This window comes from Gekko japonicus, unplaced genomic scaffold (genome assembly GCF_001447785.1).
Source record: "Gekko japonicus isolate JY-2015 unplaced genomic scaffold, Gekko_japonicus_V1.1 scaffold105, whole genome shotgun sequence".
Classification (NCBI taxonomy): Eukaryota; Metazoa; Chordata; class Lepidosauria; order Squamata; family Gekkonidae; genus Gekko; species Gekko japonicus.
The window spans coordinates 320,531-334,511 of record NW_015167532.1 but is presented as its reverse complement, the minus strand read 5'-3'; the positions used below and the strand labels follow the sequence as shown (position 1 = coordinate 334,511).

The following is a 13,981-nucleotide window of genomic DNA, read 5'->3' as shown; positions in this document are numbered from 1 at the left end:
GCTAGAAGGGGACTGTAGCTCAGTGGAAGAGCATCTGCTTGGCATGCAGAAGGTCCCAGGATCAATCCGCGGTATCTCCAGGCAGTATGTAAAAGACCTCTAGCTGAGCCCCTGGAGAGCTGCTGCCAGTCGGATTCGATATCAGGTGGCTTCACCTTTTTGGTGCCAGTTTGGAGCCAGTTTGGTGTAGTGGTTAAGTGTGCGGACTCTAATCTGGGAGAACCGGGTTTGATTCCCCTCTCCTCCACTTGCACCTGCTGATGTGACCTTGGGTCAGTCACAAGCTCTGGCACAGCTGTCCTTGAAAAAGAGCAGTTTGTGTCAGAGTTCTCTCAGCCCCACCCACCTCACAGGATGTCTGTTGTGGGGAGGGGAAGGGAAAGGAGTTTGTAAGCCACTCTGAGACTCCAAGTGAAGGGCGGGGTATAAATCCAATCTCCTCCTCCTCCTCCTCCTCCTCCTCCAACTTGAGAACTAAGAACTGAAATGGAGACTACAATGACCTACATAGGACAGTTCCAACAATGAACTTGAGAGAAGCAACCCATATCAGAGCTATCGATTACTTAGTATAGCAAAGTTTCAAAGTTAGTACAGCAAGGTCTGGAAAGTGCGGTCATGCTCCAAGGATGCCAGGCTGGCGACAACCAGGGCCAGCGCCTTCTCAATGGCAGCTCCATTCTGGTGGAATGAGCTCCCGGAAGAGATCAGGGCCCTGTGGGACCTCTTACAGTTCCACAGGGCCTGCAAGACGGAGCTCTTCCACCAGGCATTTGACTAAGGAGCCACATTATACACCGAGGAATGTAGCTGATAACAACTTACTGGTGATCCCCGGCCCTAGGGAGGTCCGGCTGTCCTCAACTAGGGCCAGTCGGCAAAAAAAGGGACTGATCACCATCTGAACTGATTGTTTTATTAGTGTATGGTGATGGTTTTGTTACATTGATTGTATTTTATCTGTTTTTTAAGGCTGTAAATTGCCCAAAGCCCACTTGTGCGGTTGGGCAATCCATAAATTGAATAATCATCATTGTCGTCATCATCGTCATCATCGTCATCATTGTTATTGTTATTCAATTGTAATTATTCTTTTTATATCATTTAACATCAATAGAATTCCCAACTATCAAACCTGACAAAAATCCACTGCATACTAATTCGTATCGTCCAATATCCCTCCTCAACCAAGATCAGAAAATCTTTACCTCCATACTTGCTAAAAGGATTAATGCATTCATCCCAAAATATATACATCAAGACCAGGCGGGGTTTACACCCACCAGAGATCCTTCTGACAGTACCCTGAGAACATTACAATTGTTGCAACACTGCCATGACTCCAAGATCCCAGCGACTTTTCTCAGTCTTGATATTGAAAAAGCATTTGATTCTGTCTCCTTTAAGTACTTATATAACACCCTTCATGAAATGAATTTTGGCCCTAAATTTATCCAAACTATCCAAAGCCTATACAAAAATCCCAGCACGAAAATAAGAATAAATGGTGCGTTATCTAAACCCATAAGGCTAGAAAAGGGAACCAGACAAGGTTGCCCTCTTTCCCCTCTTTTGTTTGCCATAGCTATTGAACCTTTAGCTCACACAATAAGGATGGAAGGAAACATCAAAGGCATATCTTTGAAACAAATGGAGCACAAACTGTCACTTTTTGCTGATGACATGTTGCTGTACATAACGGACCCTATAAAGTCTATACCTCCACTGAAATCATTGCTAAATTCTTTTAAAATAATCTCTGGTCTCACTATTAATGATTCAAAATTGCAAATCATTCCAATTCTCTTATCCTTAAAGGTCAAGGACAAGTTGACAAGGATACATAAATTTACAGTAATTATAGACACATTCAAGTATCTAGGTATAGATATACCATTGAATTTTAACAGGCTTTTGTCCTATAACCACCTCAAAATTCATAAAACAATCCAAAAAGATATACAAAGATGGGAAAAGCTGAATCCAACATGGATGGACAGATTCCATTTAATTAAAGCCTTTATTTTACCTAAATTTCTGTTTTTATTCAGAACTTTACCCATTGCGATTCCGACCAAAGAACTAAACACATGGCAAGCAACACTAAGGAAGTTCTTCAGTTTCATATGGATTATTTTATGATGTCTTACCACATTCATTTTCATACCCCAGGCCAGGCATGTTCATACCGATATGCAAATTGCTTCAAAATAAACCAGTGTGGGTTAGTTTCTGCCAAGGGAAGAGGGCCAACCGAGCCAGCACCCCCAAAATTGCACGAGTATTTTTGTATGCCAATAGGGGTACTGCTACAGTTGCCAGGCCCCCGGTTCAAGTGGAGGTTCCCCCACTTTTGTGGCCCCTTTCTGCCTCTGGCCAGCTGGCTGGTGAAAGGAAACCCCTCCCGCAAATGCCCCTGAACGCAATGTAATGATGTCACCCAGATGTCACATCACCACATCGCCAACGTTGGGTGGTGAGGCTTTAGTTTTTGGGCAAAACAGTATGGTAAAATTGGGCTCAAACCAGATCCTGGAGCCCCCTGCCAGCAGCCGGTAAGGACCTGGCAACCCTAGGTACTGCATTTCTATTTAAAAACTTGCCATGCCCACAAAACAAGCCTTAACAGTTAAAAAAAAAGTTTGTGATATAGTGGGGGATATTCATATTTTAAGAGTGGGGAACGCCCAAAGAAACTGTTACCGTGAGTATGCTAAGTCACAATAACTAGTTGTTAGGATCCTTGGCCACATGATCCAGTTTGCAGATGCAGATTATACACATGTAGGAATCAGTCAACAGAACATTACAATGGGGATTTTCAAGCAACACCAGATACTGGAATTGTTTGCTGTTCCTCTAGGCTCAGGAAAAATGGGAAAACTCTGGAATAAAGAAATAACACCAACACCAAGGAGGCAGAACAGGTCACAGTGATACTGTTAGAAGCAGAACAATACATACCACCCTCTTGGAAGAAATATATTGATTGGCTCTGAAGGAAGTCGAAAGGTAGAATATGTCTTAATAGGGACATGAGGATATATCCTATTACAGATAAGATTAAATTATAATAGGTCAATAATCTACACAGTGAAAAGTAGTGTTAAAAGGTTGGTCAAAGCTTAATATTTACCTGATTTATTGTTGAAGAATCTTCTCCGAAATATAATGATATCCAGTACAATATTGAGTTTAGTTAAATGTTGATTATATATTTGTTCTTGATGATTGATGTATAGATTATGTTGTTATTAGTACTAGCTAATTTTTGTTAAAATTGAAGTGGTTTTATCTTACTTTAACAGTTGTATGCATTTTTAATACTTCAATAAAAAGTGTTGGGAAAAAAAGAAAGAATTCCCAACTATACACTGCCAAATGAAAACAAACATCAGTGAGTGGATGGGAGGGTGCTTACTTACATTTCTAAGTTCACTTTTTCCCTGTTTCAATATAAATACAATTTTCAGGTTTAGATAAAAGGCTCAAAGCTTTTAACAGTCCACTCCCCCCCCTCAGCGCCAGAGAGAGACGAGGGCGGAGGAGTGAGAGAAAGACAAGGTCTTAAATATTTTCTCTCCTGCAATCTCAAACATATTCTTAAGACAAACACCAGAGACATTTTCACACAAAGGATTCAAACTTGGTCATATTATATATATGCCAGGATCTCATAAGATCGAATGGTCTGCAAGGGACCCTCCCCCCCCCATGTCTCCAGCCGGGTGAAACTGCTAGCAGCATGCTCCGACCTTATGACAAGGAGGTGTAACTAGTTCGGATGGAGGCAGACACAGAGGTGGGGGGGAGAGGGTTAGAATTGTTCCCCACCCCTCACTTGCCGGGCTGAATCCAGCCAAAATCTGCTACTACTGGACACTAAGGAATTGAACACAAACTAAACAAACTAAAGCAACGAATGTTGTATGTGGATTTGTCAGATCTGCAGACCAAAAGAAAAAGGAAGAAAATTACTTCATGAGAAAGCCATACAGATAAGGCGGTGATACACAAAACCTATTGGACAATCAAAAAACAAACTAAAATCACTGGTGATTAGAAGTGGGCTGCCACTGCTGGATCACAAAGAGTTTAACACAAGGGTAAAAACAAGACAGGATAGCACAATTCAATTTTTCTCTTAACTCTAATAACTAACTTATACTAAATAATAACAGCACATCATTCATTTTCCATACTCTACAGACAAGGACAACTTATTCATACTTAGACCATGCTGGAAGCATGCACACAGGAATGGGACAAACAGTGACTTGGAGAATTGTAATAAACTGTGTATTGGTGTTTTTGTGAACACAATATCAGACGAGCCTTCAGCTTCTGGAGAGAGTGTTATTGCTCACTCTTCCGTCGAAATGGGCTGGAATTGTCTCCACCAATTCCAGATGTCTGCCCCAAGTTGGCCAGGAAGGGGAAAGGGAAGGGGATATTTTCACTCATACTATTTTGTTTAATAACTCATCACATTCATACCGGCTGATCACAAAGGATACTTAAAACCTTTTATCTTATTTCTATGATAGGGGAGGAAAGACAAACCTTAATCTTGCTCCCCTGGTTCCCCATCTTAACACAAAACAACACACAGCCCACTGACAAGGGAGACAAGACCAACAAAGGGAGATACACACAACAAACCACAAACACCAGAGGAACCCAGCCATTATAAAACCAAATTGTCCCAATAGTTTAAAATACTTGCAAATTAATCTTTTAAATACTTCAAAACCCAGAAACCCCTCAGGTGGCACACCCCTGCTCCCTCTATAAAGAAGACTGACAAAGGATTTACAGACCCACCCAAAAAGGTACCTCTTTTGCTGGCTTACAAAAAATTGATTCCTCATCACTGGACTTCAAGGATCCACCTACTGATGCTCAAGACAGCCACCTCCAGAAGCAGGCCTGAGGCACAAGGATAGCTAAAAAAACCCAGCCAGGCATCTGGCCTCCCCCCTCCAGTAGCAAAAATCCAAGTCACCAGCAGGATAGTCCCTGTTTGGGCACCAATTTGTTGTACATATTAGATTCCATGTCAAAAACGAAGTCAAATTAGGAGGAAGATCTATATTTTATTTCAATTAACAGGAAAACAGTTGGACCAAATAGTCCATCAAAAATTGACTACTTTCTTCTTCTTGCACATATTCCAAACATATTCAGGAAATACATGATATTTTATATATGGACTGACATCATCAAGAAAACAATATTCAAAAAGCATAATTGGTTATAAAAGACAATGGTAATTTGAATAATAATCCTCTGATTGGCCAGATGTAAAGAGAGATGTACCTACGTAAAATCTAAGTGTTTACTTAACCTAACCTAAAATGATAATGCGGAAGGATTCTTCATACCCTAAACAAAAGTGTTTTTTTTCTGATATGAGACCAAAATCTTGTCTGACCCAGACATTACAAGGTTTTGCCCTTAAGAACTACAGAATCATGAACTTTGCACCTATTATCTTGTCTGCTAGCAGTATCAGACCTACAAGGGAAAAGCCTTCTATATAACAGGCCTTTCTTTACATTCTAATAAAATTTTACTCAAAAGAGAAATCCATAAAACCAAGAAAAATATGAATATGAACAATCGAGAAGAAAAAAACCTATATACAAAAAATCTTTATATTCCCATTCATACTACATTATTATTCAGGGGAAGAGACTACAGAAGACCCTAAATTCAATCCCTGAGATCTCTTGCTCAAGGATTTCAGGTAACAGATGCTGGAAAAGACCTTGGCCCATGGCCTTGGAGATTCAGTACCAGTCAGTGTAAACAATACTGGACAAGATGAAGCAATGGTAGGGTTGCCAACTCCTACCGGAATAAGAGTGGGGGAGTCCTGTTCCCCATCCGGGAGAACTTTTGTGTGCGTGCAAAGCACGCACCACGATAACATCACCCAAAAGTGACATCATCACACTGGGCACGTTGCTGGGCGATGCTCTAGCAATCAGCCTAAAAACTCCATGGTACCATAGAATTTTCAGGCTGGTTGCTAGAGCATCGCCCAGTGACGGGCCCAGTGTGATAATGTCACTTCCAGGTGATGTCATCGTGCCAGGCATCTCGGCCTGATCTGGCCATTTTGGGGGTAGGGTTCCCCCCACTGGCCAGATCTGGACCGGCGGATTGGGTGCCCTTTCTGCAGGAAAACCCCCTCCCCCTCCCGGGGGACCTGGCATCCCTAAGCAATGGTCTGATTCAGTATTCACAAATGGTTAGGGAGAACCAGGAGAAGGCCATGAAGAAGGAGTATGTAGCCATACCGAACACTTTTCTAAGTAATGTTTTCAAATAAACGTCAAATAAACTTCACATTTCTGGGATCCAAGATCACTGCAGATGGTGACTGCAGCCATGAAATTAAAAGACGCCTGCTCCTTGGGAGGAAAGCGATGGCAAACCTAGACAGCATAATAAAAAGTAGAGTCATTACCCTGCCAACAAAAGTCCGCATGGTCAAAGCAATGGTATTCCCAGTAGTCATGTATGGCCGCGAGAATTGGACTATAAGGAAGGCTGAGCGCTGAAGAAAGATGCTTTTGAATTATGGTGCTGGAGAAGACTCTTGAGAGTCCCTTGGACTGCAAGAAGATCAAATCAATCAATCCCAAAAGAAATCAACCCTGACTGTTCCCTGGAAGGCCAGATACTGAAGCTGAAGCTTAAATACTTTGGCCACCCAATGAGAAGGGAGCACTCACTGGAGAAGACCCTGATGCTGGGAAAGATTGAAGGTAAAAGAAGACGGGGACGGCACAGGATGAGATGGTTAGACAGTGTTATTGATGCAACAAACATGAAGTTGAGCAAACTCCGGATTGATAACAGACGACAGGCCGGATGTGGTCTGTGGGGTCGCAAAGAGTCAGACTCGACTGTGTGACTGAACAACAATAAACCATAGGGATGAGAAACTTTCTTTTAAGAATGGTCATGGTTATGTAATTGTTAAATTTTGTGGCAGTTGCAGTTACAAAAGTCTGTGAGCACAGACTCAAATAACTACAGCAGCACTTTGCAGAGTCTACTGTAGAAGAGCTGCCTTCCAGAGAAGGCTCTGAAATGCTGCTATACTGAGCTATCCTTAATGTTATGTACTGAGCCTGAACCATACCTGGAAACTGACTAAGCTTGTGCACCGAAACAATAGATAGCCAGGATCCTAGAACGGACCAATTAAGTAGTAGTTGTAACGTAAATAGCCTATCACGGGGAGTGTGTGTGGGGTGTGGGTGGTGTTTTGCATGCATATTGTCATGATCTGGGCTGTGCCACCAGAGGCCTACTAGGCCCAGGGAGCCTGGCTAGCAGTAGTTGAGGCTGGGCCTACAACTCCCAGAAGCCCTTGAGAGGTTTTGGAGCCAAAATTGACCAATAGGAAAAGAGGAGGGCTTGGAATAAAAGATCTGGTGCAGCAGGAAAAGCTGTTCTTCTTCCCAGGAGACAGAGCCAGAAGGGACTGAGGCTGCTGTGGGGAAGAGACCCTCATCCTGAGGGTAGGGTGAGTAGTCTAGTGTTACTTGGAATAGTAAGCTAGGGACAGTATATATTTAGATGCGTTAGGGCATTTGACTTCTTTACTTTTCACCCACTTACTGTTATATTTCTCTACCTTGTTTGTTTGACCTCTTATAAAATAAACTATTTTTACTGTTCACTCTGCCTGGTCCTCATGCCTATTATTCGGCCAAAAGGGAGGTCTAAAGGTCTGGGAAGATGCTCTGGGCCTTCTCAGAGGAGCCTGGAACCAGAGTGGTGGCAGCATCAGGGGACACCCCACCTGAGCCGTGACACATATAAACAGAGCTCCAGCCCTGCTAGACTTGTCTTAGAGTTAACATGAAACCACTAATAAACAAGAGCTGATCACTATACGCGTCTCGAACCCAGTACATCTGGAGGCACTGCTATACCAAGTCAGGGAAAGGAATGGCTGGCACAAAGAAGCCACAAATGGCCACTGCTTTTCTAGCAGGGAGATCTTGTCTCAGCACCTGCAGGCAGCCATCAAACGGGGCTCCAAATAAGGACCCGAGAATCTTATCTTGTGGATGCCAAGTCAGTGCAGCGGTTTGTATCATGGTTTGAGCTGATCCAGCATTTAATTAGATTAGCCTGTAACAATGTGTATGAATTGCTTGCAAATGGAAAACAAATCTAATAAGGTCTTGAACTGCAATCAACAGACTGCGCTCCAGACGGGTTATATCTGCAGGGTTTTTTACAAGCATGTGGATGGCAGATTTGGATTACTAAAATGGATAGTTGTCTATGGAAGTCTCCTGATCTCTTTGGAAAACAAACCCTGGGATCCTTAACCTTGGCAGACTCTTTGACATAATACAGTGTAGGGTTATTAAAAGTTCAAGGAGTCATTTCATCAAGATATTACACTACACACAAGAACTAATTATTTATTTTTATTTTATTTATTTATTTATTTTGGCATTTTTACCCTGCTTTCCCCGCGAGCGGGCTCAGGGCGGCTTACAAGGGGCATAAGCCCATACATAAAACTAGATAAAACAATAAAATCATGAATAATAACAATAACAATAATAAAGTGCTCTCTGTAAACAAGATGGTCTGAGTGGTTTTGATGGCATCAGTCATTTCCTTAGATCTTTCCCTTGGGGTGATACTGTCTAGTAGATAGTCCAAGCCAATCCCACGATGTCAGTGCCATTCAATTCATGGCGGAACTTCCAAGGGTGGTTCCTAATCCCGATGTTATCGCCACCATTGGTGGTGGTGGCAGCGGCGGCCCCTATGTGAAAGCTTGGTGGAAGAGCTCTGTCTTGCAGGCTCTGCGGAACTGCATAAAGTCCTGCAGGGCCCTGATCTCCTCCGGGAGCTCGTTCCACCAGGTAGGGGCCGCCACTGAGAAGGATCTGGCCCTGGTCGCAGCAAGCTTTGCCTCCCGGGGGCCTGGAATCACCAGGCGGTGTTCGGTCCCCGACCAAAGGGCTCTTGGAGGTATATGTGGGGAAAGGCGGTCCCTCAGGTAAGTCGGACCCTGCACAAGATGGACCAAAAAGGCAATCCATTAAAAGATAGCTGTCACGGTAAAGGTTACCACACTACAACTGGCAAACCTTCCCTCCCCCAAACATTGTCAATTTGCATAGCTAAGATGGACCAAAAGGCAAACGTAAAGAATCCAAGATGAAGAATAAAGTGAATCAACTGAGGGCTGGAAAATTTGGAAACCGGAAATTACTTCCTGCAGGATCCTCGATGCTCTCAGGGGGTTGACCAGGCAAAATGTGCCTCTTTAACCATCTCTCAGCTGTTCTCAACGTTCTGAGCCTCCTGGGTACCTGTTCGGTCCTCATAAGGCCATTTTGGGATTTCCTTGTTTTTGTTTTGCATTCAGGGGAGTCCTCTTAGAGACCCCTCAGCAGCAGGTTTAGATATAAACCATATATAATAATAGGTGTGAAAATCTCAGAAGACTCAGCCAGGCTTCATTCGATGGTTGACATCCTGCATGGAAGCATAGTTTCCAAGCGCACTTCAGCAGCGCTTTGTAAAGACAACCTGAGATTTACAGTTTTTAATAGCATCCATTTTATGGATCCTGGATTTTGCCATAAAGTAAGGAGGCCCAGTAGAAACATTATTTTAAGCATCCTGCACCGAGTGAACATTTGCACACGATAATCAAGCGTCACAACTTTTTTCCTGCACAGGGGCTGCAATAAAGCAATTTTACATTTATCATCCCAGCTAATTGTAATGAGCCCAAAACTAATGAGCCTTACCTCTAAACTCCATTTAAGACAATAGTTAATTGCTTCATTTTAATAAGTGTTGACAGAAAAGCGGGCAGAACACTGACTGAACGCTCAATTACTACACGGGCTAGAAAATGAAGATATAGAGCATTAGTGATGTATACACAATCTGAAATGCAATTAGCATCCGGAATCGGCGGTGCTTTTAGACGGGGCTCGCAAAAACATGGGTCTCGATCCAACCTCGGGGGGGGGGGGGGGGGGGAATGCTTCCAGTAACAAGGAAAAGTAAATCAAAAAGAGCCAGAATTCATGGCATAGATTCAAGCCTAGCCTTAGGAACTGGTCAAATCTTATGGGAGCAGTATGATAGTGGATGAGTCTGTGGCCCCATTCCACACTGTTCCAGTAATGTTAATATTGGATTATAGAGCATCACAATGGCCTAGGAGACACTTCTCCTATGAGAGGTCTGGAGACCAAGTCCTATGAGGAAAGGTTGAAGAAGCTGGGTATGTTTAGCATGGAAGGAGACGACTGAGAGGTGATATAATAACCATCTTCAAGTACTTGAAGGACCGTCATCTAGAGGATGGAACGGAGTGGTTTTCTGTTGCCCCAGAAGGTCAGACAAGAACCAATGGGTTTAAATTAGATCAGAAGAGTTTTCGGCTAAACATTAGGAAGAACTTCCGGACAAAGCGGTTCCTCAGTGGAACAGGCTTCCTTGGTAGGTGGTGGGCGCTCCTTCTTTGGACGTTTTCAAACAGAGGCTAGATGGCCATCTGACAGCAATGCTGATTCTGTGAATTTAGGCAGATCACGAGAAGGGAGGGCAGGAAGGGTTGCATCAGTGCGTAGTTCTTGTGGCCCTTTCTTACACTGCCAGGGAAATGCTGAGCGACACTTTGGGGTCAGGAAACCATTTTTCTCCAGGTCAATTTAGCTGGAGATCCTGGAGGGTTTTTGTCATCTTCTGGGCATAAAACAGCGGTCACTGGGGGTGTGGAGGGGGAGGTATTTGTGAATTTCCTGCACTGTTCATGGGGTTGGACTAGATGACCCTGGAGGTCCCTTCCAATTATATGATTCTATAATCCTATGTGGCCTTTTCCCATGCCCTTCCCATAAGATCAGGATGAAGGGGCTGCATTCCCATTAGTCACCATTGCTAGTCACCACTGATAGACCTGTCCTCCATGGAGCTGTCTAATTCCCCTTTAAAGCTGTCTATGCTTGTGGCCAGCCAGCCCTCATTCAGCCAGGAGGAGGCAGGAGAAGAGGGAGGGTAAGTTGCTTCCTCCCTGCCTCTCTCCACCCCTGCCTGCCTGGGGCCAGGGAGGGCCTTCGTGGGGCTTCCTTGCACTCCCGCCGGCCTTGCAGGTCCACCGCCGGGCCCCTCATGGGGCTTGGCAGTGGAGCTGCAAGGCCGGCGGCGGCGGCCGGGACCGTTGGGGGTGGGGTGTGTGGCCTTATGACACACTTCTGGTGATGTCAGGGGGTGTGGCCTTATGACACACTTCCGGTGATGTCAGGGGGTGTGGCATATGCTAATGTTATGCTAATGAGTTCCCCTAGCTCTTTTTCTACGAAACGACCCCTGCTTGTGGCCATCCTGTGGTAGCAAATCCCACATTTAAAGCATGCTCTGTGTAAATTAGTGATTCCTTTTGTTCAGCCTGAACCCATCAGCTTCACTGGATGCCGTCGAGTTCTAGTATTCTGGGAGAGGGAGAAAAAGTTCTCTTTGTCAATTCTTTGCACCCCATGCATAATTTTATAAACCTCTATCATGTTCCCCTCTTAGTCGTCTCTTCTCTAAACTGAAAAGTCCCAGAATCTTCAGCCTTTCCTCATAGGCTTCTGGAGGAATAGAGGGGCACTACTGTTAGGGAACAGCTTGCCATCTTCATGCCATCTCAGCTGTTTTTTAAAAATCTTCTTCCTGCCTGCAGGTACAAGGACTGGGAGTGGCCAAGGGCGAAAGCCAAAGGGATCTTGGCCCTCTGGTTCTTTGCCTGTGACTCACTGCCTGCACCTTCAAATAAACCACCCACTGAATCTAGGACCAGCCCAAGAACAGAATGTTGTTGTTCTAAAAAGATTTGCTTTGCTCATTAGTTTGGCTCTATATTGTGTTCTTCTGTAAGCCACCCTGCTGGGTCCCTTCAGGGAGAAAACCAGGAGGATGTGCGTGTGTGTAATATTCAGCAGAGGTCATTTCGGGGGGGAACGCGGGGGAACGCAGTTCCCCCAGGTGAGGTGCAGGGGGGCGGGGCACATGATGAATCCCCGCCCCCTGCTTCCGGCCGCCCTGCTTCCAGCCCTCATTCAGCCAGGAGGAGGCAGGATAAGAGGGAGGGTAATGTGCTTCCTCCTCGCCTCTCCCCACCCCTGCCTGCCTGGGGCCAGGGAGGGCCTTGGCGGGGCTTCCTAACACTCCCGCTGGCCTTGCAGGTCCACCGCCGGGCCCCTGATGTCAGGGGGTGTGGCATATGCTAATGAGTTATGCTAATGAGTTCCTGTCAGCAAGCTGCCATTATGTTTCTATGACCTCTGGGTACATATCCTTCCCCTGTTGCACCCGGCTTGTTATTCTGCTTCTATGCTGGAATGCCTAAGATAATCTACTGGAGGGTTTGTGGAGGAGAGGATGCTGTAATGCTTGCCACTGCTTATCGCTTGGGAACTGCACCTGTGTTTTGTCTGATGTTCTGCCTGGTTCTCATGGACTGGGCGCGCAACCGTTTCTTTAGCCCGCCAGCGGGAATGTTATTCATTGGATCTGTGTCTGTTTGAATTTCCTTTATTATGCTTGCCCTACCTGTGTATCCCCAGTTCTAAAAAAGAACGTGTTTGAGTGTCTTTCCAACGCTTTGAAATAAATTTTGCTTTTCTTGAAAACGTGGATTTATTCTCGATGCTTGGGGATCCAACAGTTCCCCTAGCTCTTTTTCTACGAAATGACCCCTGATATTCAGTATAGTATATTTGTTAAAGAGCTAGATTCAAATCAAGTAGCATGTTAGAACCCAACAAGATTTTCAGGGTTTAAGGTTTCAAGAGTAAAAATCAGACTCTTGAAAGCTTATACCCTCCCAAACGTTGTTGGTCTTTAAGGTGCTCCTGGACTCAAGTCTCGCTCTTCAACTGGAGGTCAAAATAGCTAGCTACCTTCTGAAACAATATCTGCTAAAGTGTCAGATTATAACTGGGGAGACTCGGGTTTATATCCCTGCTCAGCCATGGAGATGACTGGATAGCCCTGGGCCAGTCACAGCCTTCCAACAAGACCCGCCTTGCGGAGGCTTTTTGAGAGTCGAATGGAGGATGAGAAAACGAATTACGGACGAATTACATTGGACCATCAAAGTCAGTACCGTCTATTCAGACTTCCAGGGTCTCAGGTGGAGGTCTTTCACATCACCTACTACCAAATCCTTTTGACTGGAAACGCCGGGGATTGAACCCGGGACCACCTGCATACCAAGCAGGTGCTCTGCCACTGAGCCCCGTCCCTGAGATGGGGTTGAAAATGCAGTAGATCTCCATGTGAATGTTGCCCACCATGGGGAAAAGCTGAGCAGAGGTAGCTTCCATTCTGCTACAGGAAGGTCTGCACTGAGCCTTAGATGTGCTTTTCCCCTCCCATTCTGACATTAACGAAGCCATAGGAAATAATACTCCTTATGCCCCTGTCTTCACCCATTGTCCCACCGGCTCTGGATCTCTCTGCTGATCTCACTGACCCAGGGACATCTCATTGGCTCTCTGGACCACTGATCTTACCGGCCACAGATCTCGCTGGCTCACTGCACCCACGTATTCTTACAGCTGCAACAGCTACCTGCCCTCAGTAGGGAGCCCCCAGCTGAACACCTGCTCTGCATTCCTCTTGGCAAGCTTATTCTCTTCATTGGCACTCCCCTCCCCCTGCAACGCACAGTTCCCTTGGGATCAGTGGCTCCCGAGTAGTATGTTCCCCCCCCTCTATTAGTGTGCCAGTGGGGAGGGCTCATTTTAAGCTGTTCTATCCATGCTGATTGAGCCGAGCTTTCCAGCTTTATTAAGCACATGGTCTTCAAGCAGTTAAAACTCTCACACACAAAACTCATTGTCAATTGCTTTGTCCATCATTCACAGGCCTTTGTAATACCCACATTCTCTCTGAGCCTTGCTATGTTGCCTTAAGGGGAACGATA

At 44.9% G+C, this 13,981-nt stretch overlaps 1 non-coding gene across 1 annotated transcript; it reads right to left on the bottom strand.

Annotated features, from left to right (window-relative positions):
* Positions 1–13,227: 13,227 nt before the first annotated feature.
* On the bottom strand, positions 13,228–13,299 carry TRNAT-GGU. Its single transcript has one exon. It is a non-coding gene; the product is annotated as a tRNA-Thr (tRNA).
* Positions 13,300–13,981: the final 682 nt, after the last annotated feature.